The 25,816-nt window shown below is 35.9% G+C and overlaps 2 long non-coding RNA genes and 2 other non-coding genes across 4 annotated transcripts; 1 reads left to right on the plus strand and 3 right to left on the minus strand.

Annotated features, from left to right (window-relative positions):
• Window positions 1-295: 295 nt before the first annotated feature.
• Window positions 296-414, plus strand: LOC123712658. Its single transcript, XR_006754120.1, has one exon. It is a non-coding gene; the product is annotated as a 5S ribosomal RNA (ribosomal RNA).
• A 962-nt stretch (window positions 415-1,376) lies between these two features.
• Window positions 1,377-19,733, minus strand: LOC123712143. Its single transcript, XR_006754052.1, has 2 exons — window positions 19,678-19,733; window positions 1,377-1,911 (listed from the first exon to the last, which is right to left on the minus strand). It is a non-coding gene; the product is annotated as an uncharacterized LOC123712143 (long non-coding RNA).
• Window positions 2,564-2,682, minus strand: LOC123712651. Its single transcript, XR_006754115.1, has one exon. It is a non-coding gene; the product is annotated as a 5S ribosomal RNA (ribosomal RNA).
• Window positions 6,699-7,676, minus strand: LOC123712142. The gene is made up of 2 exons (XR_006754051.1): window positions 7,444-7,676; window positions 6,699-6,950 (listed from the first exon to the last, which is right to left on the minus strand). It is a non-coding gene; the product is annotated as an uncharacterized LOC123712142 (long non-coding RNA).
• Window positions 19,734-25,816: the final 6,083 nt, after the last annotated feature.

Genomic DNA, 25,816 nt, shown 5'->3' on the forward strand with positions numbered 1-25,816 from the left:
GTTTAAAGACTTACCGTAAAGCGAGACTTCAAATAAGTTTTATTTTTGTATTACGTATCAAATATTTTCATGTCATTACGAATTCGTTCAACTAAAGTAAAACTAATAAATGGAGTTCAATTATGGTACATAATATAATAAACATGTTTACAATATTTTAGGTAAGGATATGCCATACTTAATCTCCTCATACAATTATTATTTACATATTTATACGATCAATATAACTAACTACCATAAATATTTTCAGTATACAATAAAACAAAATATGATAGACAATTTAGCTATCATAAATGCCAACGTCCATACCACGTTGAACACACCGGTTCTCGTCCGATCACCGAAGTTAATCAATGTCGGGCGCGGTCAGTACTTGGATGGGTGACCGCCTGGGAACACCGCGTGATGTTGGCTTTTTTTGTATCGGAAAACGTTGGACTTCGAAGATTTTAAATATATATTTTTTTTTACAATATTTTATTTTGAAATCTACCAGGATTGTGAATATTGATTGCTTAATTGAATCTGTACCAATAAATTAGTAAACTACTAACTGTAAATTAATCAGTTTATGATTATGTAAAACTGTTATGCGGATGTTTTAGGATTTTGGCGCCAATAAGTCAATATTATGGTTTCATTGTAATTTGTAACTTTGTTTAATGGAATGGAAACCCATTACTTTTATTTCAACATCTCACCAAAATCCCTGTTTTCATTACAAAATCATCGATCAGCTTATCTTCTATCAGTTAATATTTGTACAAATTGCATATTTATATATAATAATATTCCAGTGTCCTTGTAACTCTTAAAGGCGCTTCATTGGTAAATTTGTCGATTATTAAACAAAAATCAATTGTTTGAAGAGTATTACATGAGAGTCATTACGTAGAATTTCATAAACCAATTAAACAACCGAAATTTAGTTGTTTTAGTAAGAATAATACTTTATATTTTTATAAGGGTCTATTATTTAATATACAGTGTGCACTCATTAGTTACAGCTATCTTTATATACTAGATACAATAATTCGTGAATATGAAATTTTGTACAAAAAGCGCCCTCAAGCGCCTGAAACATTATAAAAGCCAAAAAAGTTTCAGTCTAGGTCCTAATGGGGTAAAACAATGCCTGAGCGTCGAGATCATTTTAATACGCCCTCCAGACAGCTTCAAAACGCTGACAAATTTTTGAAGCGAGAAGCTTGTTTGGGTATATAACCGCTTCATAAAATACTTTTTGTGAGCCGAAACCTGAGAATTCTTTATGTCTTTTTGGCAATTTTTATTTGTTTTTAACTTCTCTCACTCTCATTTTATTACGATGTCTTGCCGATTACACATTGATGTAATTTTATTTTCTAATAAAAAGATACTTTTATCAAAGATTTATTCAACTTATAAAAGAAATTAAACGTCATTATTAAGTATTTAGCCCTATTAAAATTTTGTGAATGTATGCGCGCGTTTTTACAAAATATTTTTCGTTCCAAAAGTTCGCATAACCAAAATAATAAACCTTACCATTCCCTATCTACGGTGACACGACTGAACTAACAAGTAGATACATGACGTTCACTTCGACGTAAAACATTGAAAAATTAATCAATTATGTCTATTAATACAATATAAGGTCGTTCATAGTAGTTATGCAAATATATTGTGTTCTTAATCTGGAAACGGCTCTTAGTTTGGAACTGAGAACTAGAACAATGGCGACCGGAAGATCCATTTTTGTGATTTTTCGTTATCCTTTATCTGTACTAAGGTGGTGCTGTGAACATTCCTGTTCAAGTAGATGCGCGTAACAGCAGATAACTGAAACACCATTTACCAATAAGAAAAGAGGTGCCAGGTATATTAAAGGATGTCCCTAGTGCTGAAAGATTAGCACGGAACATTTCTCATCTGAAACAAAGAGATGAAAATGATATATTAGGTTGGTGCATTTCTCTTATTGCTTTCAGAAGCAACCGACAATCATTAGCTGTAAAAAAGTTCATTGAAACCATAAAACGATTTTTAAATTACATTTTGGCAAGGCGCTTGTAGGTGACACTTGACATGAACAATGAAAATTATCGCAAGTAAGCTGCTAGCTTGAAAAAAAAAATTTTTTTAATGTGACCTTTCTTCGTATCCATGTCTTTAATTTATGCGGGTACTAGTAGTATGCTTGAAGAAAAAAAAACAAAAACCTATTGCTTTTTAAAGTATGCTAACTGCTAAGGGTTAAAGTAATCGATACAATGTATGTAGGTATAAAGATAACATTGAGATGTTAACCGGAGTACTTCTGACCTTTTCTATATTTCTATTCTGACGCAATATTTATTTACGTTTGCAATTTGCATAGAGTATTATTCTTGGCTATTTAGATAAAGATAGGTTAGTGACAAACGCAACGACGCTGATGTGCACCGACTAAATAACATATGTTATCTTAATATAATTTGTTAAGTTTATTGGTTACGTTTGCCTTTTACCTAGGATTGATTGAAAATTATGTAGTCTCATATTAAGATTACGATTATTAATCCATACAATTTTAAAATAAAAAAGCCAACATCACGCGGTGTTCCCAGGCGGTCACCCATCCAAGTACTAACCGCGCCCGATGTTGCTTAACTTCGGTGATCGGACGAGAACCGGTGTATTCAACGTGGTATGGACGTTGGCAACTAGATTGGCTAAATTGTCTATCACATTTTGTTTGTCTATCGTATTATTATGATCATATGTATAAAAAGTTTCTACGTTATACTATATTATATATTTAATTCTGTATAGAAAATCTAAGTTTTTATGCCTGTGCATGCCTAAAAGCGTTTAAACATGGCCCTAAAATCAGTGGCAATATCGGGACAAGGGAGCGTTCAAGTACGTAACGAATTTTGGAGTGGAAACACAAAATGTACACAGTTTTTCTGTCCACCAGGTCGTCGAACATATTTAAATCATTAACATATATGTATAGTTATTATATATAGTTTAACATTAAGGCCAGTGACATATAAACTATAACATTATAACAATCAAACCATTCAAACGATTAAATTTGCACGTAAAACGTCATACACCAATCTAAACACTGACGCGCCATAGATAGCCGATGCAAGAAACCTGTTCTTGTCGAGAATTCTCATTCACATACAGGATGAGTTCCTATATTCGAATATGTATTAAATGACGATAAAGCCTGGTTAGCATAATTTTTGTTACGCATAATTTATTATAAAAAATGTTTGATTTATGATGAAACCAATAACACATTTTTATAAGCAATTATGACTTTCGACGCATTTATTATATTACATACTCGTATATCGCTAACGGCCATACCACGTTTTCGTCCGATCACCAAAGTTAAGCAAAGACGGACGAGGTCAGTACTTGGCTGGGTGACCGCCTGGGAACACTGCGTATTAGGTTTTTTTTTTAAAATTGTAAATTAATATTTTTAATAACGAATAATTATAACACTACAACAATTTTTTTAAAATTTTACAGACTCACCATGATATTTTAAAACACCTATGTATAAGCAGAACGTAAATAAAATTATCCTAATCAGAATACCAGTTTTGGATGGATTTCTATTTAGACTAAATCGGAGCCGTAATATAGTGCTGCTTAAACCTTGGTTCTAAATTAAACCCGTTCTTCCTTGACCCGATAACCGAGTGATGGGCATTACGCACTGGTATTTAACTGAAGCCATAAACTTAAATCCCGACCGCTCTAGCCACGAGTTATGTCTCACGTGAATTTTAAAAAAATAATATGTTTTTTTTGTCGTCACTTGACATTGAACACGCTTATATACTATGCCTTCTGTTTGACATATCTCACTGTAATCTTTGAAAGCTTTACAATTTTCAATTATTGCGCAGTTGTAAAAGGCATAAAGTATAAAATAATCCACTTCGAAATTTTTTTGACATGTGTTCAGAATTTATATATTTTGTCGTTTCAACATGAAAATGAAACTATTATATGACTCAATTAACTAATTTTATTTGCCTTAGCAATATTATCATAAGATTTAATTTTTCGACAGTTTTTATCGCTTCTGTAAATTTTATCTTTCCTTTATGAAGAATAATATCATTTTGACAATCTCGTGAGACCAAAATATATACTTATAGCGTAGACTAAACGTGTGACAATTAGAACCCTGATGGCGCGTAAACCATTAATAGTTATTGTCAAATTTTATATCGTTGACAATTGACAAGCATCGAAACTAGACCAACAATTTACAACACGTTGCGCTTCAAAACATTTGAGATTTTATAAGTTCAAGTAAAACCATACCATTGCGGTATACCCTTGCGGTATTATATTACTGGCACCGTACGTAAAAATACATATGTAGAATAATTATATATTTTTTACAAACAAGAAAATATGATAAAAACGTATTTAAAGTTTCACGAATCGTAAAAATAAATTGACTATTTGAATAATTCATACAAACAGGATTATCTTAATTACTTTCAATTGCGTAGTTGACGAAAAGTTTTTATAAACATTCTTCTAGGAGGAACATTCTACTGGAGGAGGAATGATAATGTAATATGTAACTACTATACTAAAAAATTAAGTAAGGAAAGTGAGCACGCCATTATGTGGCAGAATATGAAAAGTTTAGATTTTTTGTACCATATTCTTGCAAATAAATAATTATTAATGAATTAATCTTTAAACACTGTTGCATGATAATACGGTCAGTAGCGCAAGAAATCATTTCTACAAGCGATCTCTACTACATACATTGACAAGAGTATGTAACAATGTATATATGAAGCATATTACCTCGTATATAATTATTATTTACTAATAGTTTTTGCCTTTTAGTGCCCATTATGATGCGCAAACAACATTTATAATAACCTCTTAAAGCACTGCGAAGTCGAGGTATACCTCATTAATGAATATAAATGAAGCATGATAGCAGAATAGCGAAAAATTCACATAATTCAAAACTTGTTTGCGTAATTAATTCATATATTCAGCTGCGCAATTATGGTCAAATTAACGATTTCCGGCACGCCTTCATTACAAAGACAAGTTATTTATATATTAAATTTAAAACTCGTCTTATCTACGGTAGCTACGCCATAATCTGTTTTTGTTAATAATTCTGCTTTGATCTGCAAAAACTTTTGATGAAGTCGGAAATCGAATCAGTTTTTGTCACTTATCCGTCTAAAAATTTTCTTTATTATGTAGTGCTTACACCCGTGTCACTATCAATCCCTGAAGTTGTAAGCTCGTACCCGGCTGTGCACCAATGGACTTTCTATGTGCGCATTTAACATACGCTCGAACGGTGAAGGAAGACATCGTGAGGAAACCTGCTTGCCTTACACCCAAAGTCGGCGTGTGCCAGACAAAGGAGGCTGGTCTAGCCTACATGCCTAACAGATTGACAAATGTTCATGAAGCAGATAGAACAGAAATCTGAAGCCAGACCAAAAAAGGTAGCGCCAATGATTTATTTTTTATCACAGTGCTTAAAAAATCCAGTTTTCCTCACAATCAAACCAAAGTCCGGGAAGTAAAAACGGTAAAATCTTTTAAGTCATCGTTGCGAATACGGAAACTATGCCTACAAATCTTTTTTAACAGATTTTTGGAACTACGCACAACTTGCCGATTTATTTTCACGCGTCAAACATTAGCCACAAATTTCGGTTTCGAGGACACGCGCGAAAATATATTGCCTCGCAAAATATTAGCACAAAAAATAATTGTGATTCCGCGTTTATTCTTGGTATATAGAGTCTATTCGTCGGTGACTGTCAATGTTTATATACAGAAACATTAATTACAAAGATCAGAAGTATTATATATAATTTTAGTAGATAAAGATCTGTGTTGGACGACTCAAATGCCTGAGGTCCCGTCCCCCGCTGTGCTCCAATGGCCTGTCTATGTGGGCAATTAACATTCGCTCGAACAGTGAAGGAAAACTTCGTAATGAAATCATGGCCCAATGACGGGCGTGTGTCAAGTACTAATGATCATGAAACATTTATACCATATTTTGGTACCATACCATAGAATCCGTAATGCCGAAGAGAACGATCACGTGGCGTTTACCAACCAAATGGACCGTTCAAGTAAAAGACTCAACGTTTTCAAAACTGTACGCTGTAGGTGATAAGAACAGAAACCGGTGGAAAGAGATTGTCCGCTCCAAAAGTTTTCTTGCTGACCGTGAGGCTCAGGTATGATAGAGAGAGAGAGACAACTTCGTTCCTTTTTTACTTTCGTGTAGTGAGGGCCAACGAGGGTTGTAATGCTCCTCTAAACAGATCTCTATCTGCATTGAACGACACTGTGAGTACATGCAAAGCAGATCCATTTAATGACAGTCTCCATGTCTTTAGACGTAAGATGCTGCAGCCACTGATCCGTGACCAATAGTGACCATTGCATAGTAAAAATATTTTAAAATGTTAAATTGCACAATTGTATATTTGGTCTAGCTTGTCTTTTGCTTTTAATGTTTAAGTTATTTTCTCTTTGTCATTGTAATGTTTTGCTTTAAATGTTGTGCACACTTGTTATTGATGCACATGCATGTATCGTGTTGTTGTATGTCATGTGTTTTCTGTATTTGTATGTGTTTCGTTAGTGTGCCTTTTAAAATAAATGAAATAAAAATAAATAAGTAATACACAAAATCATGGTAAGTAAAATATATAATTATTTTCATTAATGTTAGTTATTTGATTGTAAGAGCCAGCTCATGGAGCATCAGTAGTAGATAAGCGAACCGTAGGGTGATATGAGATATCCCGTCAGAAAAAGCGTATAAAATATTTGTGGTGTAGGCAGGCAGTGGTGCAGTTACTGCGTGACATCCTGTGAGAGAAAACTTGGGTAGATGCGAAAACGCACCGGTGACATCTGTAGGACATCAGTGAATGGAATATCTGGAAATAGAGTTAAATGAAAAATGACGACGTCCGTTGTTCCAAAACAGAGCGTTTTTAAGGCAGTTTTTGACACGCACCACCTCTATTTGGAAGCAGCTGTCCATTAAGGAATTTGACTTTAAGAAAAGAGTGTACCAATTATTAAAAGGCCGGCAACGACGCGAGCCCAGTAGCATTGAGAGTGTCTATGGACGGTATCACTTAACATAATCATCATCATCAGGTGAGTCTCTTGCCCGTTTGCCCCCAGTTCTATTAAAAAAGTTGATAGGAAGCTGTCATACGCAATAATAGATTTAGAAAATTAAACTAAGATTACAAAACATCAACAACGTTTGAATTGTGAGTTTAATTAATACGATAAATAAATTCTCTCAATTTTGTATCTAAAAACTTCGTCAGTTTTTAAGATACTACTTTCTCTCAATAATTAATTACCTAAAACACGTACACAAAGAAAGAGTAATCCTAATTCAACACCACATCTTACCTAAAACTTAGATAACCTAAAACAAAATGAATTAGGTATTTTAAATAGGTTTTTAATGATTGTATAGACAATAAAATTATTAAATATCCATACGATTTTTGTCTAAGTAACAACAATTTTCGGATTCAAGAAACGTAAATCATTGTAATATCGGCCTTATTAATTATTATTCATTGTCGAATTAATAGCGTAATGTTTATTTTTATTTTTATATTATGGCAATAGTTTTGACTTTATGCTAGTTTCAATAATGATTTCTAGTTGGCGGGAATCTGACAACGTTGCGTCAGCTTGACAATATGTTCTGTACTCTATGGTCTGCGCTTCCCAATATTGAGTCATGTTTTTTTTCAATTGTAATAGTATCTTTATTGCGTTGTATTTTACAAAGCATACATTTATGTAATATTGCATCAGTTTTGTTATGACTGTTATGGTAAACTCAATTGGTGAGTCAGTTGTACACAAGATATAGGGCACAGGTATAAAATGCTTATTAAGTCACACCGTTAATGTTGTAACAAGACCCTGCGTGATGCAGCTTGATTTATTTATTAAAGTTCACCACATATATTATGCTATATTTACAGTAATGTTACAAGCTATCTTTTCCGAAATACATGACAATTATAGTAAACATAAATGTTACAAAATATAAAAATAATACAGTCCAACTTTTGATTTCACTAGTAAAAATTCACAATACATCGGCTTAGCGGTATCAGTTAGGTACTGAAACTGTTTTTTTTAAATTGATCACGCCACTACCGAATACATCTAATATCTAGCACTGGATAAATAGTGTTTATCTTAATATATTTGCGAAGAATTCTAATGAGAGGTTCCTGAAATCCTAGGTTTAATTTTGCAGACGGAACCTTGGTGAAAAAATAAAATACATTTAAATTCGAGAGAAAATATATATTTCGATTTGTTTATCTCTTTTCTTCTCATTTTGTGAACCGATACAAAATGAAAATAAAACATCGAATCGAAAAGATTACTTTTAAATTTGCTTAGAAGTCATGAAACCGGTTGAAAATTGGTGTTTGTTTATAAAGATGATGAAACCTAACGTAACGTAACCTAATATAGTATAGGCAACATTTTATGCCGTGAGCCACGTTATAAATATTATAATCCAATTAAGGGTATTCTATGTTATTTGTCTTGATGGAGAATAAATATCTGTCGTAGAAGAATTATTCATATACAATTCCATTTTTGTCTATAGCTCTTTTTGTAGAATTAAATTGTGATGGTTATGTGGTTTTTAAAAGTAATGTTTAAAGAACTTTATTTCTCATTACAAAAAATTAAATATTTTATTAACATGCCATCAGGCGTCCCAAGTTTAGGGAAGGCAGTGACCACGGATCCTCTGCCTGCTTTATCCACTTTCATGACATTCACCATGCCGGCTCGTCGGTTATGGGTACTGTTGATCTGTCCCTTTTGTAGCACTTCCTGGATTTGGTACAGTTATGTACAACAAAGCATGTTCCACCTTACCTTACTTAAGAAACTTGAGTGATATTTTCTATGAATTGATCTCTAGGAAATTCTTAACGAAGCACAGTTATTGAAAAACTGAACTTCAACTTTTTTTTCTTTTGGTTATTACTACACTATAAAATTGTTAGATATTTTTCAATCACGAAAGAAAATACATGCATTTCTCGATATACCAGTGACGACTTATAAATTCACGCCAGTGGCCTCAATAACGCGGAAATAGGTCGTGGGTGTCAAAGATCCATTTGTCTTCAGGAATTCCCACAATATTTACGTTTTGGACATTGTAGGTAATAAACATTTTCGATTAAAGGAAACAGATAATGACAAAGTATGTACCCTTTACTACCGGTTTTGCTGTACTTTTAATTGCATGTGGACAGACAAAACAAAAATACAACTCATTCCGAATCATTATTAATTACAATTATAGTCTTTTATACGTAAAAGAAATTTTCTGTGAGCGATAGCATTTGTTGAAATCTTCTCTACAACGAAATCAATACGGGACAGTCCGATATTTTTTGGCTAGAAATATTTTTAATCATGTTATCTATGGTTACCTTTTCCCTCCATTTTTTAGTCTAGTTTTTATTTTTATACATTTTCTTATACCTCTCTAAGTCTCTTCCATAACATGGAAGGGACTTTATTATAGACATATATTTTCTGGGACCATATTCCATCGGACCACCCAGTGTCGACTGCAAAAGTGTGTCTTTCTCCTATTTCTTGAAGTTGCTGAACTATCCGTTCACATAGATCCTCCAGGGTGTTCAAGGTGTGTCATTAATTGGGGCAATGAGCTTTTGTCAGAGCCACGTATGTTTTCTGCTCTATTTCGTACCTGGATGCCTTATACGCCGGATAGTCAATAAAGTAAAAAAAAATAAGAAAACGCTTTGCTATGAGATGCTTATTCCTTGAAACTATGATTACTTGATACCAGGCCATAGAATCTTCAAACAAAAAATGATGTATGGTGACCTGAGAATTAAGAATGAACGATTCAAAGTGGTGCGCTCACATTTTTGACACAGTAACACACGAAAGACCCAATTTCAAACATTGTCTAAACGCACACGGCGCCTAGCCAATTCTATTTCGAATTTTATATACGTGATAGAGATCGCGTGTTCCCTAGTTTTTTGCAATGTTTATGTCTGCACGTTTTACTATAGTTTTTTTTAATCAGTACTCAAATCAACCAGTTTGACAATTAGGTCACGATATCACCAAGGTTGGACATCGTTGAGCTTGGAGTTATAACGAAGACAAAGTTGCTTAATTAGCCGCTCAATCAACCTAGCCTCTTAAATAAAGAGCGCCGTTTAACTAGCGACTTAAAATATATTGAGCCAGTTGATTAAACAGTTAGGCAAAAGACTTTGGATCGAAAAGGTTTCATTACTTACCTAGTCTTTTTACTTTAAATTAAGTTCCACTTTCTGCCACCTAGCGGCTAACGTCGAAACTATTCAGACTGTACATATAGCGTCGTCAAACCGCAACTTGATGGTGTTTTTCAAAGTTTTATGAAAACGGCTACGGCTATATCTTTCAGGTCGCTAGTTCAATGGCCCATTTTAGTTAAAAGGCTAGGCTAATTGAACGGCTTATTAATCTAGTTGGCTGCGATATATCTACCTTATTCGAATGAGTCGTTTAAAACTATATAATGTAAGGGCAGAATGATAATCTGCTTCAAATATCTGATTTGGGGTGGGAAGTTGGGGTTGGTGTTGGTGGGAATCGCTGATGGAGTGAGGTCAGCATTGCCTAGAAAAAGCCAAAAAAAAACCTTCTGCTGTGTTACGTAGTGGAACACTAGTATAAGCAGAACGCCGACCAGTCCGAGTCATCCACGTCCTAGTCGTCCACCCTGGGACCTACTGCAGCCACGCTCACGCGTGCCCACTACCTAGTGGACTCAGACTCAGACATCAGACTAGGGCACAGTGGGTTAATCTCCTGCTTGCCTGAAAAACCAACGATTCAAGAAACCGAAACAGTGAGAAACCGGACCGATCTTTTACCGACGACCTTTGGCATTAAATCACGGACACGAATTGCTTTTTGGAATATAAAAACGCTAAGTAACGACACTCGACTAGCACAAGCAGAAGCTGAAATGATAAGATATAATCTACAAATACTTGGTTTAAGTGAAGTGCGTAGAAATGGTTTTGGCGAACTGAGAACGTCCAAAGGCCTAACTCTTCTATACTCCGGGAAGGAAAATGAGGATGACGACCTTGAATATGGCGTCGCTTTCCTCCTCTCTAACTCCGCAAAGAAAAGTCTTTTGGACTGGAAACCGAACTCAGACCGAATCATTTGGGCCCGCTTCAACTCAAGAGCACGGAAGATCTCCATTGTGCATTGTTACGCTCCCACCAACACGTCTGCGGAGGACATCAAGGATGACTTATACAACGCTCTAAATGCCACACTTAAAGGTATTAAGAAACAAGATCTTGTGATCGTCATGGGAGACCTTAACGCAAAAGTGGGAAGCGAAAACAGTAACTGTGAGCGCAACATGGGCAAATATGGACTCGGAGTACGGAACGAGAATGGTGAACGGTTTATAGAGTTTTGCCAACACCATGACCTGACCATCGGTGGGACACTTTTTATTCATAGAGATGTACATAAGTACACATGGAACTCCCCTGATGGCTCCACAAAAAACCAAATTGACCACCTTGCGATCAGTTCGAAGTGGCGCTCGTCACTCCTCGATGTCCGAAACCGAAGAGGCGCTGATATTGACAGCCACCACCATCTGGTTGTAGCCAAAATGGGACTCAAGATTGCAGTTGCGCGACTAGCTGGTGCCCTTGGTAGAGCTGGAAGAAGGTTTGACGTCACTAAACTGCGAGATCCTGAAATTTTGAACAGGTTCAGGCTTGAACTTCGTAACCGCTTCACCGGACTTCACGCCGACGATGACTCAATAGACGGAGAGTGGAAACGCATCAAAGTGGCCTACACAGAGACCAGCTCTTCTGTCTTAGGTCATACTAAGCACTCGCGCGTGGATTGGATGTCACAAGCTACTTGGCAGCTGATAAACGACTGTAGGGAACTCCACCTAAAACTGCTAGGAACCAACGACGAACTACTACAAGCCGACCTCAGACAGCAGTATCGGGAGATTCGTAAGAAAATCTATCGCAGCTCGCGAAAGGACAGAAGGTTGTGGGTTGACGGTATTGCTGACCACGCTCAAATTGCCGCTAACACCGGCAACATGGGAGAACTGTATAAAGCGACTAAAATCTTGGCAGGAAAGATAAGTCAGCATAAAAAGCCTCTAAAATCAAAAGACGGTCAACTTATCGTAACAGCAGAAGGGCAACTACGACGCTGGCGTGAACACTTCGAGGAAACCTTGCAAGACACATTTCCACCACCCAGGCCACTAGACATCGATATCGAACCACCTACACGTGATGAAGTGGAGAGAGCGGTCATGGGTCTTAAGACTGGTAAAGCACCAGGGCTTGATTTAATAGGCGCAGAAATGTTAAAAGCGGACTTGGCTACTACCGTCGACACGCTGACACCTTTGATTGGGAAAATCTGGGCCAGCGAGAAGCTTCCGGAGGACTGGAATAGGGGCCTTCTTATTACTGTGCCCAAAAAAGGTGATCTAAGCCAATGCAGCAATTGGAGAGTATCACCTTGCTCTCGGCCCCTTCCAAGGTTTTCTGCAGAATTATCTTGGACAGGTTGTCTGCAGCCGTCGAGCCTCTCCTTCGCATAGAACAAGCTGGCTTCCGGCCTAACCGCTCGTGTACCGACCAAATTAACACTCTTCGTATCATTCTCGAACAGGCATCAGAATGGCAGAGAGAGATTTATCTTACCTTTGTTGACTTCGAAAAAGCTTTCGATACGTTGAGATGGAGCAGCATATGGTCGCGACTCTCTAACATTGGTGTCCCGCCAAAGATAATTAACCTAGTTAAGGCCAGCTATAGGAACTATTCTTGTAGAGTGATTCACGATGGTCTCGTCTCAGACGATATTCAAGTGCACGCAGGCGTCCGGCAAGGCTGCTTACTCTCGCCACTACTTTTCCTGGTTGTTCTCGACGGGATTATGGATCGCATACATCAGAACCAGCGTCGCGGAATAGAGTGGGGATTAACCGACATCTTAGAAGATTTGGATTACGCCGATGACCTCTGTCTGCTGAGTCACACGCACCGCGACATGCAATCTAAGTTGGACGACCTGGAACGCGAGGCGGGATTTGCGGGACTCAAAATCAACACCCGGAAAACGAAAGAAATGCGTGTTGGAGTTGAGAATCGCACCCCAATGCGGGTGGGTGCAGAGGACATAGAAAGCGTTCAACAATTTGTTTACCTCGGAAGCGTCGTGTCTGAAACTGGAGGTACAGAAGAGGACATCACTTCGCGCATTGCCAAGGCCAGAGCAACCTTTGCACAACTTCGGCCTATATGGCAGTCACGGATGTTGACGCGTCGAATCAAGGCTAAAATATTCGGATCCAACGTCAAATCTGTGCTGCTCTATGGGTGTGAAACGTGGAAGGTCACCAAACCCATCTCGCACCGACTCCAAGTCTTCGTTAACCGCTGTCTTCGACGTATTCTGAACATCTACTGGCCTGAAAAGATCTCTAACGAGCAACTTTGGGAGCGCTGTCGAGAAACCCCGATCAGCCAGCAGATCAAGCGACGCAAATGGAATTGGATAGGCCATACACTCCGAAGGGATCTCAATCATATTCCCAAGCAGGCGCTTGATTGGAATCCGCAAGGAAAGCGGAAGCGTGGCCGTCCCAAACAAACCTGGCGCCGAACAGTTGCGGACGAGGCAAAGAGAGCCGGAAAGACTTGGAGCGAGGTGAAACACGAGGCTCAAGACCGAACGCGATGGAGACTCACTGTGGACGCCCTCTGTCCCACCTAGGGGTTATAGGACATTAAGTCAGTTAAGTAAGAATGATAATCGTGGTCGCCAAGTGTGGTGTACGACGTAGTGGTTATAACACTCATTTGTAAAAGTTTTACTTTTCATTAATTTTGATCCCTAGTTGACCAAATTGACCAAATACAGTTCTGCGTGTTTTTGTTTTATGAGGCAAGTGGATGTAGTGTTCCATATTTCCCAATGTGGGGCTCACGCCCTACAGGGGGCAAATTTGATTATCAAGAGGACTTGCGACTGAATGTAACCAAATTGTATAATATAAATTCGTGATCTCACTAAATTAAAATAATAAATTAATTTACAATTTCCTAAAACTTATCACTTAAGTTTCTTATGTAATGTAAGCCGGGGCATTTCATAGCAAAGGTTGGACTTGACACTGCTGTCTAACTGCAGAAAAATATGAAACTCCAGGCTATTATACTAAGCTTCTGAGCAGGGCTTCTTCTAAGAACAAGGCGATTGGAACATCCCAGTAAACTTGTCAACTAACTCCTAATAAGTAAGTCAAGCTTTTGACATTGAACTTGAACAAATAGACTTACTTATCGTCGGTACATATGTAAAATCAGTTTTATTATTCTTGTTTTAAGCGCGGGGAGCGAAACTTCACGTAAACAAATGATAATATTATTTAAATTCAGGACGTTATTGCAAAACAAAGCATTAGAGGTGATGTAGGTTATCTGTGTATATTTTGTACCGATTGGCTTTGGAAACATGAGTTAAAGTTTGATATATATCCTTTACATGCCTGGCATTGTCCCAAAATGGCCGTGCGTATAAATAAATCTTAATAACGATAAAACCATATAAACGAAAATTGTTTTATAATTATCAATTGTTTATGTCTTTCACTACTATGCGAAATATATATGTGAATATGCGGGACCATGAAGAGCGCTCTCAGAAAAGTCCACAACGGCAATAGGAAGTTATGGTATCAAGGGGGTGAGAATGTAAATAGACAAACGTTTTGATTGAGATCATAAATGCCCTACAGAATAGTCCACAGCATCAACTTTAAATACCTTTGAACATTGATTAAAAACTGTTTTTGTTTTACTCAGTTTGAGAGGTGAAATATGCGTCAAAAATACACTCAAATGTTTTATATAAATTTTATATAATCAGGCGGTTTTTTAAGAAGTACTCCTAATATACCGCTAAAAACCAGAGATTTGATGGCGTTGCGATGCGTGGACGCATCAAGTAGCGAGCGTTTTGGGCTCGCGATCGTGTTTACCATCTTTCCTTACCCCTTAGGTGAGCTTCCTCTGTGCGATTTCACTTATACACTTTAAACTTCCAAGAGTATAAATGATTTTATTGAAAGATATCTATGGTAACTATGTTCGTACACATTCTAGGAAGGTGTAACTCTATGTTTAGGAATACATCATATTCCTTTCCCTAAAACGAGTATAAAATACGTAGTTGATTTCTTGCCAAAGATGTTAAAATGTAATCATGCTACTTTAAGAACTGTAACATATATATAATATAATAATTATATGTCTTTATTAATTTAGTTTTTATTTGTGAATGAACTGAACAAGAAGCTAACAAAGTTTAATTAATTTTGTAACGACGTATTATGCGTGCTTTGAACTGGTGCAAAGCAAAATGATAGACTTTTGTATCGGTAACGCAATCAAATTGTAATGTTCTTTATGATGAGTTTGCAAACGCTTTGTTAAACAACTTACTACTACGTCTGCCAACATGTGTGGAGTAGGTTATTTATCAAAAGTCCAGTTTTAAACCACATTTATGATTTGTATTAAACATTCCGTGACATTCTTTCCGGACATTATTTTCAGTATTTGTATCTATTATACTATATATATATATCCCTGAGGTCGCAGGTTCGATCCTCGGCAGTGCAACAACGGTCTTTCTACGCGCGAACTTTCTATCGCGTCCACGCGAGACTGCGGTGTGTTTTTACCGTTTACGTATTGTTATCGCTAAGGAACCAAATAACAATCTACTAAATTATAAACTGATTGTGAATGATAACACAGAAGGCTATAGATCACGTGGCCGTTCACCAACCACATGGACTAATCAAGTGGTCTCATCGTCCTCAAAACTGTACACTGTAATAAGAGTGGCGCTGAAGAGACACCAGTGGAAACAGATTGTCCGCTCTAGATGTTTCGTTGCTGACAACGAGCAGACATCAGCTACCGACCGAAGAGAGAGATATAGACTCATAATAATAAATACTTTATAATAAATCAATATCACAAAACTTCCCAAGAGCATCACGAAAACATTACTGTATTGAACACGCATAGCAGTCAGCGACATGTTTACTGCGTGTTTAGTTAATTATAAGGTACAAAATAAACATAAAAAACAACCTTTTGGCTTCGTCTTTCAGCAACACAAGGTCTGGAATTCAGAACACGATTGTTTACGGATTCAATGACGATATATAACACAGTGTGAGGAATATTCTTGCCAAAATCGAAATTTATTGCGACTCTTGCTATTGCGTATGCCTCGTAATAAAAAGGTGTTAAATAAATATTTTACACAAAGATTAGATCGAAGTACGACCCGATAAAGTTAACGTTCTGATAATGCTTACTGACGAAGAAAAATCCTATGTAGAATAAAAGGTATTAACAAGTGTTAAATATTCTATATACAGAGCGAAGACGTTTAAGAGTATTTAGAGAAACGTATACCATTTAAGCAAATGGTATATTTTATTGGTAATTATTTTATTTCTATTCGCTACTCATCTGATTTTAACTAAATAAACTCGTATAACTTTTTTATACGATATATTACGATACGATTAATAAATTGATATTTATCCAGACGCCTATCGTACGAATATGCTTTTCCCAGCTTGGATTTGTGCCCAAGTAATCATGAATTGCGTCAAATACAATATTTGTATACGGATGCGATATAACTCCCGTCAGGTCACAAAAATAAATAAGATTTATTTCCATAAACACTGTCTACGCCACCTGTCAACAAAATGGTGGTACAGTCCGCCATTTTGCTATTACTTTTTATAATTGTATTAACAAATGTCAAAAAACGCTTGTTTATTGAAGTGATTATTTGGTATGAATATTTGTGCATAAACCATGTCTTATAAAAATACCAATTACTATGTTAAAAATTAATTAATATATTTATATATTCTACGCTAAGCATTTGGAACACGGAGGTCGTACTTAGTTTAGACTATACTTTTTGCTTGACAAGTTTGGCAACTTGCTTGTGTTTACTTAATATTAAAAGACGATAATTTTGTAAAGTTTATGTGCATAAACCTAGAGGTTACTTATAGATTATCTATTTATTACTCTACCATATGTCTTTAACTGACGGCTTAAGGTACTACCCCTTATTTATAAGTTTTTCTCGGATTTTTATACGACTGAAGGGGTAAGAGGAACACTATATGTTAGATAGGTACAATTGTCCATATATATACAGAAGAGAATACTCTCAAGTTCGTTGATAGCTATTTCAAATGGTATATACAAATCAAACTGTTTAAATTAGTTTCCAAGTAGACTGCTTGTAAAAATAGTGTTTTTATCTTGTTTTGAATACCCACGGATTCGGCGAAGAATAATATTTTTAGATCTATTCGCTGGAAATCATCCAAATTATCGATTTGCCGTGTTTATTGAGCCACGTGGTTTTTAATCAATTTGAAGTAGAAAGCGGACAGCTTTACAGAAACTGTTTAAAAATAGCAGATTTTACGTCAATCCAAAGTGTCTAACATTATACATATTATATATACACCTAAATTATTTATATTAACAGAATCAATAGTATGGTCTTTGTTTTAAGTCTGAATTCATTATTTTTTATTTCTGTAAAAGCCGCCATATTTGTATTAATTAAATATGGTGGATGTAACGGTGTCCTCAGAGTTGGTGCTTTTCTCGCTTAATGAATAAGTATCGGGATACAGCGAGGAAATGCCAGCACTAACTGTGGGTACACAGGTACCAAATTTTTTTTTTTAATTTCATGATTACTGTACATATAACATCACTACTTTACAGAGACACATAATTCCTTGCAACACTAATAAAACATAAAAGTATTAAAAAGATTTTGTTTGAAGCACGTCACGTAGAATACGAAAACAGCCAATCTTTTTTTGTTTTTTTTTAAATCTTTGCCAAAATCTCAAAATGGTAGATTTCATACGCACATGTTAGACCGCAACTATTTCCTGCGATTTCCAGTATCGTTTGGCAAACAGCCACTGGATCAACGACTTCGTAATTGACTTTTTAATGGCGGAAAATAGTCTATGGCTCCGTCAGATGTTGCCATATTCAAAAAATTTCAAAAAAACTGATAGTGGTTTTATTTCCGAATCTGGGTCAAGAGAAAGGATTATGGTTTATCAGTTATGTCTCACAATTTCAGTAGTTTTGTAAACCACTATCTTTTATCTGCGGCTCTGCTCACATACATTAAAGTCTTTAGAACAGTTCGTCATCACGCCATTCCTATTATACAGTCTGCCATTTCTCTTAAAGAATTAGGATGTAAATTTGGCAATGAAAATATCTTTTTATCTTTGAGCTGATTTACGTAAGTCAAATAACGCATTTTTACGTTAGGAAACTTTCAAGACAATTTAATTTTAAATTAAATAATTGTGACACTATGCCAGTTAAAAACGATTCAATCATCATTATTTATTATAAAATAAGTAGCTAAGGACTCAGGAAGCGGTTTGCAGCCGCGCCTGCCGTGGTTACGGAAACGGAGCCTTTGTAGAATACAGATATTTATGTAAAGAATTAAATCACATTTTATGATGTGTTTTACGCCCGCGGCGTGTTCGATTGTTTGCGGATCTCGCTGCACCAGCTGTCATCTTGTACCGGCGGGCGATATGTTGCTTATGAAGAGCAGTTTCTGTTCTTCTTAAAAGTTCTAAATAACTAGATACGGACATTAGAAAGGAATAAAAGAACTTTTATTTATCCATCTTTATCTCATTAATAATAGAAACAAATAATCCATAAAGATCTCTTTCCGCAATCAGTGGATGCACCCACCCTTTTAGGCCTCCTTTTTTTAATTCTTCTGTGAAGTAAGTATAACACAACAGCTCGTGTCCATGGCTGTCTGGAACTCAACTGATCTTTTAATCGCCCGTCTTGCAACCGCCCTGATTGCGATATTCAGCCAAGTTTGCGCTCAAAACTCCTGTCTCGTGAACTTTTGAAAATAAAACTCCATTCGCGCGCGGGTGAAAACCGCTTCGTGAATCCTCAGCGTAAGTCTGTGCCCTCAGAGTTCTGTATTTGTTTTATGATTATTTGTCAATCTAATAGGCAAATAGCTGATCAGCCTTAGCCTTCAGCCCGTTTCTGACACACTCCGACTTTTTGGATCAAATGCATGATATTCCTCACGATTTCTTACACCGTAGCGAGTGTACGTGTGTCAATTAAGACAGGACCTGCCCAGGAACGATCAAGCTGGTTTTCTACGCTAGATGCCGTCTGCCCCCCTTGGACTTTAAGTCAAGTAAGTCACAAGCGATTGTTTAAATATCACAGACTGAAAGTCCATTGGTGCACAGCGGATTGAACCTACGAAGGCAATGGGGAATGAGAATGTGAATCACACACTGAAGCCACTACTATTTCTTAGAGTGTAGGTACTACACAGAATGTAGGTGCAAAAGCAGCCGAGTTGTTTAGTGAATAAATTATTTCTATTTTTCATACTCACAATGGAATTTGAGACGTAGACTAATATACCCACTTACTAAAATCGTGTGACACAGGAAAGCATATAAATACTACTACCTAAAATGAAAGTTTCCTCTCCTGCAACGAAAATGGTTGCCAAAGTCACACAAGACTATTTGCGGCTGCGCTGACGCAAGACATCGGTCAAAGAACTGTTTAGACGTCAACTTCACTGTCGGATGTCTGCTTTTTATTTTGAAGTACATACATAGCTTCCGTTTAAATGCTAAGATACAGAACGATTAGTAGCATTAAATAATCGTTATTTATCAGACAATCGTTATACCATAAACATAATTGTCTATTCAATTTTAGCATGTGAAAACTAAGACTAGCTAAATAAAATTACGGAAGTAAAAATCTGGTTTATGACGTGGATCGCTAATAGCCACAACTCACGCCAGACATGCCCGTGGGCGAAGAGTCATCACACTTCTACTACGATATTTCTTAGAAAGATCATTAAACCACTTCTAATTTGGGACTTCAATATTAATGAAAAGTCCGTCATGTAAAACGGTAAAAACATATAAAACGAAACATTTGTTAAGGCAAATTTGAAATTTGCCGCGCACATACGGTCGGTCACCACTATATTTCCGAAGCAATTCGGCTTAGGGTACTTCAAGAAAAGAGTTTACCAATTCTTTAAAGGACAGCGCGCTTGCGAGACTTCTGGCAGTGTGACATGTGTGTGTGTGGTATACATGTCCTGTAACATAAAACAAAAACTAAATTTCGAAGTCAGAAAACCTTAGTAAAACTTTAGTATTAATAATAATAAGACCACTTTATTCAAAACAGAAATACGGTTGTGACAAAATTGATGAAACGCTAGTCTCCACACTAGGGAGCCCCTGTGTTGTGCGTAACTAGATTACAATAATTAAGTACATGTTTAAAACATCTTTTTTAAATAGAAAGTAATATTACATCTAATCAAACAAATTTCGTATAAGACCTTAAGTATGCGTGAATGTATGATTATGTGGATTCGGTTGTGTGCATTGCACTGTGTGTTTAAGAGGCTGGCTGAGAGTTGTTAAAAGCGTGCGATGTCTGTGTTAGGATTTTTTAACAGGGCCAAACGGGCAGGAGGCTCACCTGATGTTAAGTGATACCGCCGCCCCAATGCCAGAGTGCTCGCAAGTGCGTTGTCTGCCTTTTATTTTTGGAAGCTCAGAGTCATGCCAAAATATGAAAGGCCTCTGTCGAATCGAAATCCAATTCAGCTATCATAATTATTATGCATTTTGTGAGTTGATGTCTAGTAGTTATGGATAGTTTGGCTATCTTAGAATCCATATATTGGAAGATTTATTTAACAAGTATCTCAGGGCCTAAGGTCCTATTGAAGCATTTATCCCTCATTCCACTCGACCTGACTATCACGCGTCTGCTTGGCTTATCAGTGCGTATTCGCTGCCGTTCGGTTTCCAGTAAAAAATTGTTTAATGACCTATTAATATAAAAACAGCTGCTAGTATTAAGCAATTACTTCGAAGCTATCATTACAACCGTTAGGGTTTAACTGAAACGGTTTCCCATGATCTTTTTAATATGCACCCTTTTGATGTGTAACTGTAATGATAACCTGTTCACAAGACAGTTTGAAGGCGTTAGGCAAAGTACTCAAAAATCCATTCTCAAGATTTCGGCTGTGGTAAACGTTGCTTTACCGTACTAATCTTCACACTGCGTCTAGCTACGCGTTCATAACGGCTAATTGTTCGTATATTGTTGTTTTATTTATATATATATTTTCACAGATCAAAACACTCACTTTAAATTGGTATAAATGAAACTCATATACTAATATAAATTGTTCTATACTTCGAAATTCTTTAAAATAAAAAATAAAGCTATGGCGCTACAACCTCTTTAGTTCCGGGCCTCAGATTCCTGTATCTGTTGCATGATCATTTGCTAATCGAATAGGCAAGTAGGTGATCAGCCTTCTGTGCCTGACGCACGCCGTCGACTTTTTGGATCTAAGGCAAGCCGGTTTCCTCACAATGTTTTCCTTCACCGTTCGATCGCGATGTTAAATGCGCACATAGAGAGACCATTGGTGCATAGAAGGGGCTCGATCCTACGACCTCAGGGATGAGAGTCGCATGCTGAAGCCACTAGGCTAACACTGCTCATTCGATGTGCTTCACCATTAGGTTTTCATCAGATAGGTAGGATTAGGATTCGTCCATGGACTTTAATAGTCTTCTGATATCAATGATATCGATTTTTCAGTCTAACACATCTTGTCGATTGTTAAGTGGTTTTTGCGAAATACCTGTTATATTTAAAAGTGTAAAATATACAAATTAAAAGTTAGTCATACTATAATATTTAATAGAGCGTGTCACGTATTTTTTGCCAGTGACTCATGGGTGTAAAATATTTCATTTCAGTTATTGAGTCACTTATAACAATGCAAGAACTGTGTAATTGTTTGAAATAGCAATTTTTCTTTTCGAACATAATAAAAACAGCCTTAAATCGATTTTCTTCACATTTTTTCATAGTTTTCGCCACATACTTAAAAGTTTACATAAGACTATGTATATTTAAAATATTTTACTACTATTTTTTTATGTGGATGCGCCCGTACGAATTAAATAATACTAGAATTGTAGAAAAATCACAGTATTCGTCTTTTTATCGAAGTGGTTGGTGCATCGCACACCCTGAGCTATTAAAGTTTTGCACCACCGTTTTAGCAGTGTTAGCGGTATATCAATGTTCTATGAAAATTGAACACTCACAAACATGTTTGAATGCAAAGCAGAAAATTTTAAGTCGGTTAGGAAAAGAATTCCTTAACTAAGGGTTTTTATCCTAAGTCTACGCAGTAATATGGCCGTTTTATCTTTATGAGCGTTTTTTGCTATAATTACGAGTTATAATTAAATCAAGTCTATTACGAGAAGGAAATTAATTTTGTTACTGTTTTTACATTCATACCTTAGTAACTAGAAATCCTATATATAAATATAACTTAGATTAAGAATTTAATCCACCAAATAAAGAAAATAATTAAAGTGGATTATAAAATGATAACTAAACATATTTAATGCGCAATTGTCTACTAATTATCAATATTATATTTAAAACTATTATCGAGATTTATATTAATATAAACGATTATTTATGTACTGTTAGTGACTGGTCTTATGCACCGAAATAGAAGGGCTCGCATAGACTGGACGTAAAAGCTTGCCGATGCTGGTCACACTGATACATTGGTATAGATACCGGCAAACATCTTGAACAAATGTCATTGCCTGCGCAGAAGCGATTTTTAGGTAACACTTTGGTGACGTGTCGATCGCGTGATTGGTAAGTCAGTTGACGTTTGTGTCCCGCGCTCTGTACGATGCGCAAACTTTCCCCCACTCCCTTGTTTAATGCTCAAATAGTTTGCCGGTATCTGTACATAAAGAATAATGTATAAAAAATAAAGATACATGGAATACAAGATTTAATTTCATAAATTATTAAAACTAAAGGTTTTGAAATACATTTTTCAAACCAATTATGGATATCCAGAGCAGAATTGTTAAGAATTCTTACGTTTTAATTGACTTTAATGTTAAATGCAATCAGTATGTCTAAAACAAGTTCTGTATGTATAAGTTGTCTGCCAACTCTTCAACTATCAGTTTTTACACAAATGGTGTGTGTCTTTTGATGTAAGTGTTGCACTCGTACAACTCTTGAATAACTCAACTTAATGTTCTATAACCTCGAGGTGGAGAGAGGACGTCCACAGTAACTCTCCAACCATCTCCACTTGCTTCCATCATGCTAGCTAATCGGGGTTAATCGACAGCGCCTACAACTGTTACTGGGTTCCTCGTATATATATTAGCGGCTGCAGTCTCTATGACCATACCAGCTCCCAGTTTTGAAAGACAAAGATTTATATAACATTATATTTTATTTTAGACTCAAATATATCAACAGATAATTAAAATAACCAATGCGTATTATATATCTCAATAAGATATACTTATTTTAATAGTAAAATGAATACTGAATATCTATCTTCCAATTTGAAGATTGAAAATATTGGCGAACATGAGAGACGAATAGAAGAATTTGAGAGCCTTCACACACTCGGAGGCTGTGTACTAATATTAAATATAATAACACAAACTCAATGTAATCCTTATTATAGTACTAGAATACAAGCTATTTTAATACCCAAGTAGTCGCACCATATCATGATAAGCTGCGATTTATAATGACATATGTAAATGTAAAACATTAATCTAGCATTCCACTTATTTTGTGTTTGCGTTCAAAGGAGTTTATTCATAATAGGTGTTATTCTCGAGTAACTTGTTTGGTATAGGCTCAAACCTTCGGAATAATACATTCATAATTGAACAATTTAGTCCACGCAATAATAGGTTCAGTAACCCAAAGAAACGCATCTGTTTAGTACAATATACCGCGTTTGTTGTTAGTTACACCTACTTAATACAGTGTTTTATTAATCTGACTCACTTTTTATGCCTGTTATAAATATCATTTGTTTATATATAGTGCTAGTGTTAATGGTAAAGATCGGTTTATGTATAATTATGAGTGAAAAATTAAGTAATAAGAGAATAATTCTTTTGTAACAACGTGTGTCGTCGAAAATCGAATTCACATTCCAGGCTAAATAGGCGAAGGCTGTTTATTAATTGATTTCATTTTCAATTTGTTGATGGTACTAAGAGTAAGTTGTACTTAACTAAAATGTATCTGTTTTTTCCATATCAATTATCATTATTATATGCCATTTACCACCATGGTGACAACAATCTATATGGGATGGTTAGTGGACTCAGTTTCCGCACTTAGACACTCATCACGTCCGTTGTGCATAAAGTCCTGGCTAACCAAGCCAGCCTAGCCTTCCAGAACCACAGTAGTCTCCTGGGCACATTGCAGGTTTCACAGAGCGACCTCACTGCTCCGAGGATTTCTATACGACAACAAACTCATGACATGTTGAAGTATTACGAACTGAATTACTTTGAGTTTCGTCTCCATACATTCCGACCACCCAGAGCAAAGTTATAAATACAAATCACAACAAGTTATTTTTGAGTTTTGACACGTTTGGTTAGATGCCACCGTAACCAAGTAAAATGTAATGGAATATAATTGTTAATTAATACTTGTATCTACCATTTGAAATCGCTGGTAAATGAGTTGCTTAATTTGAACATAATGTTTCCTACTTCCTGTATATTTATTGTCACAATAAAACAGAAATAAAGTATTCTTACTTACACAAGAATTACAATGTAATATAAAAAATCGTCACATGTATTTAAACTCGCGTAATTTTATTTTTCGAACTCACAAATATACAGTAGTTACAATATTCTACGGCGAAACAGTTTGCCGCAGCTCACTTAAACAGGCTACATAGCCATGTGAATGCTGAGGCAATCCAACTTCTTGACACGACAGGAATAATACGCCTAAAGAGAACTAAACCTAAACCTTTTTAGTTAATAAACCTAGTGTAGTGAATATAAGTGCAAGTGCAGTATCTCGGACACACGAATATAGTGTCAAAACATCACAGAACACTAAGACTGTTAATGAACATTACCTTAGTTTAATTAGTATTGTAGAAAATGAAGTCAACACAATATTACTTATTAGCCATAATTATTATATAGGCTAGATTGTAATTCATGTAAAGTCATTATTTTTTGTGAACTTTATTGCAATGAAAAAAATAAATAAAAAATAACAATATTCTTAACCTTCATAGTAATAATAATTTAAATTTTGATAAAAGCTTGGTTCCTGAGGCAGTGTACTAATGCTAGCTTTTACTCTGTGTTGTGCTGTATTGCGGTAGTTAATCGTTGAGCGAGGAAAGCACCAGCTCTGGGGTCACCGATATTATCTACCAGTAATTAGTATTTAAATGAAGAATATCTTCATCGAATTTAAAATCTCTTTTTCCTCAAACTTACTGGGCCAGATTTAAGAATGTTTTATCCAATCAACAGTTAAATTGAGTCACTCAGAATAAGCTATCAATTAGATATTAAATTAAAAATAATCATTATTTTACTTTACGTCTCTGAGTATGGTTGTATGATACG

The sequence above is a fragment of the Pieris brassicae genome, chromosome 7, assembly GCF_905147105.1.
Source record: "Pieris brassicae chromosome 7, ilPieBrab1.1, whole genome shotgun sequence".
Lineage (NCBI taxonomy): Eukaryota > Metazoa > Arthropoda > Insecta > Lepidoptera > Pieridae > Pieris > Pieris brassicae.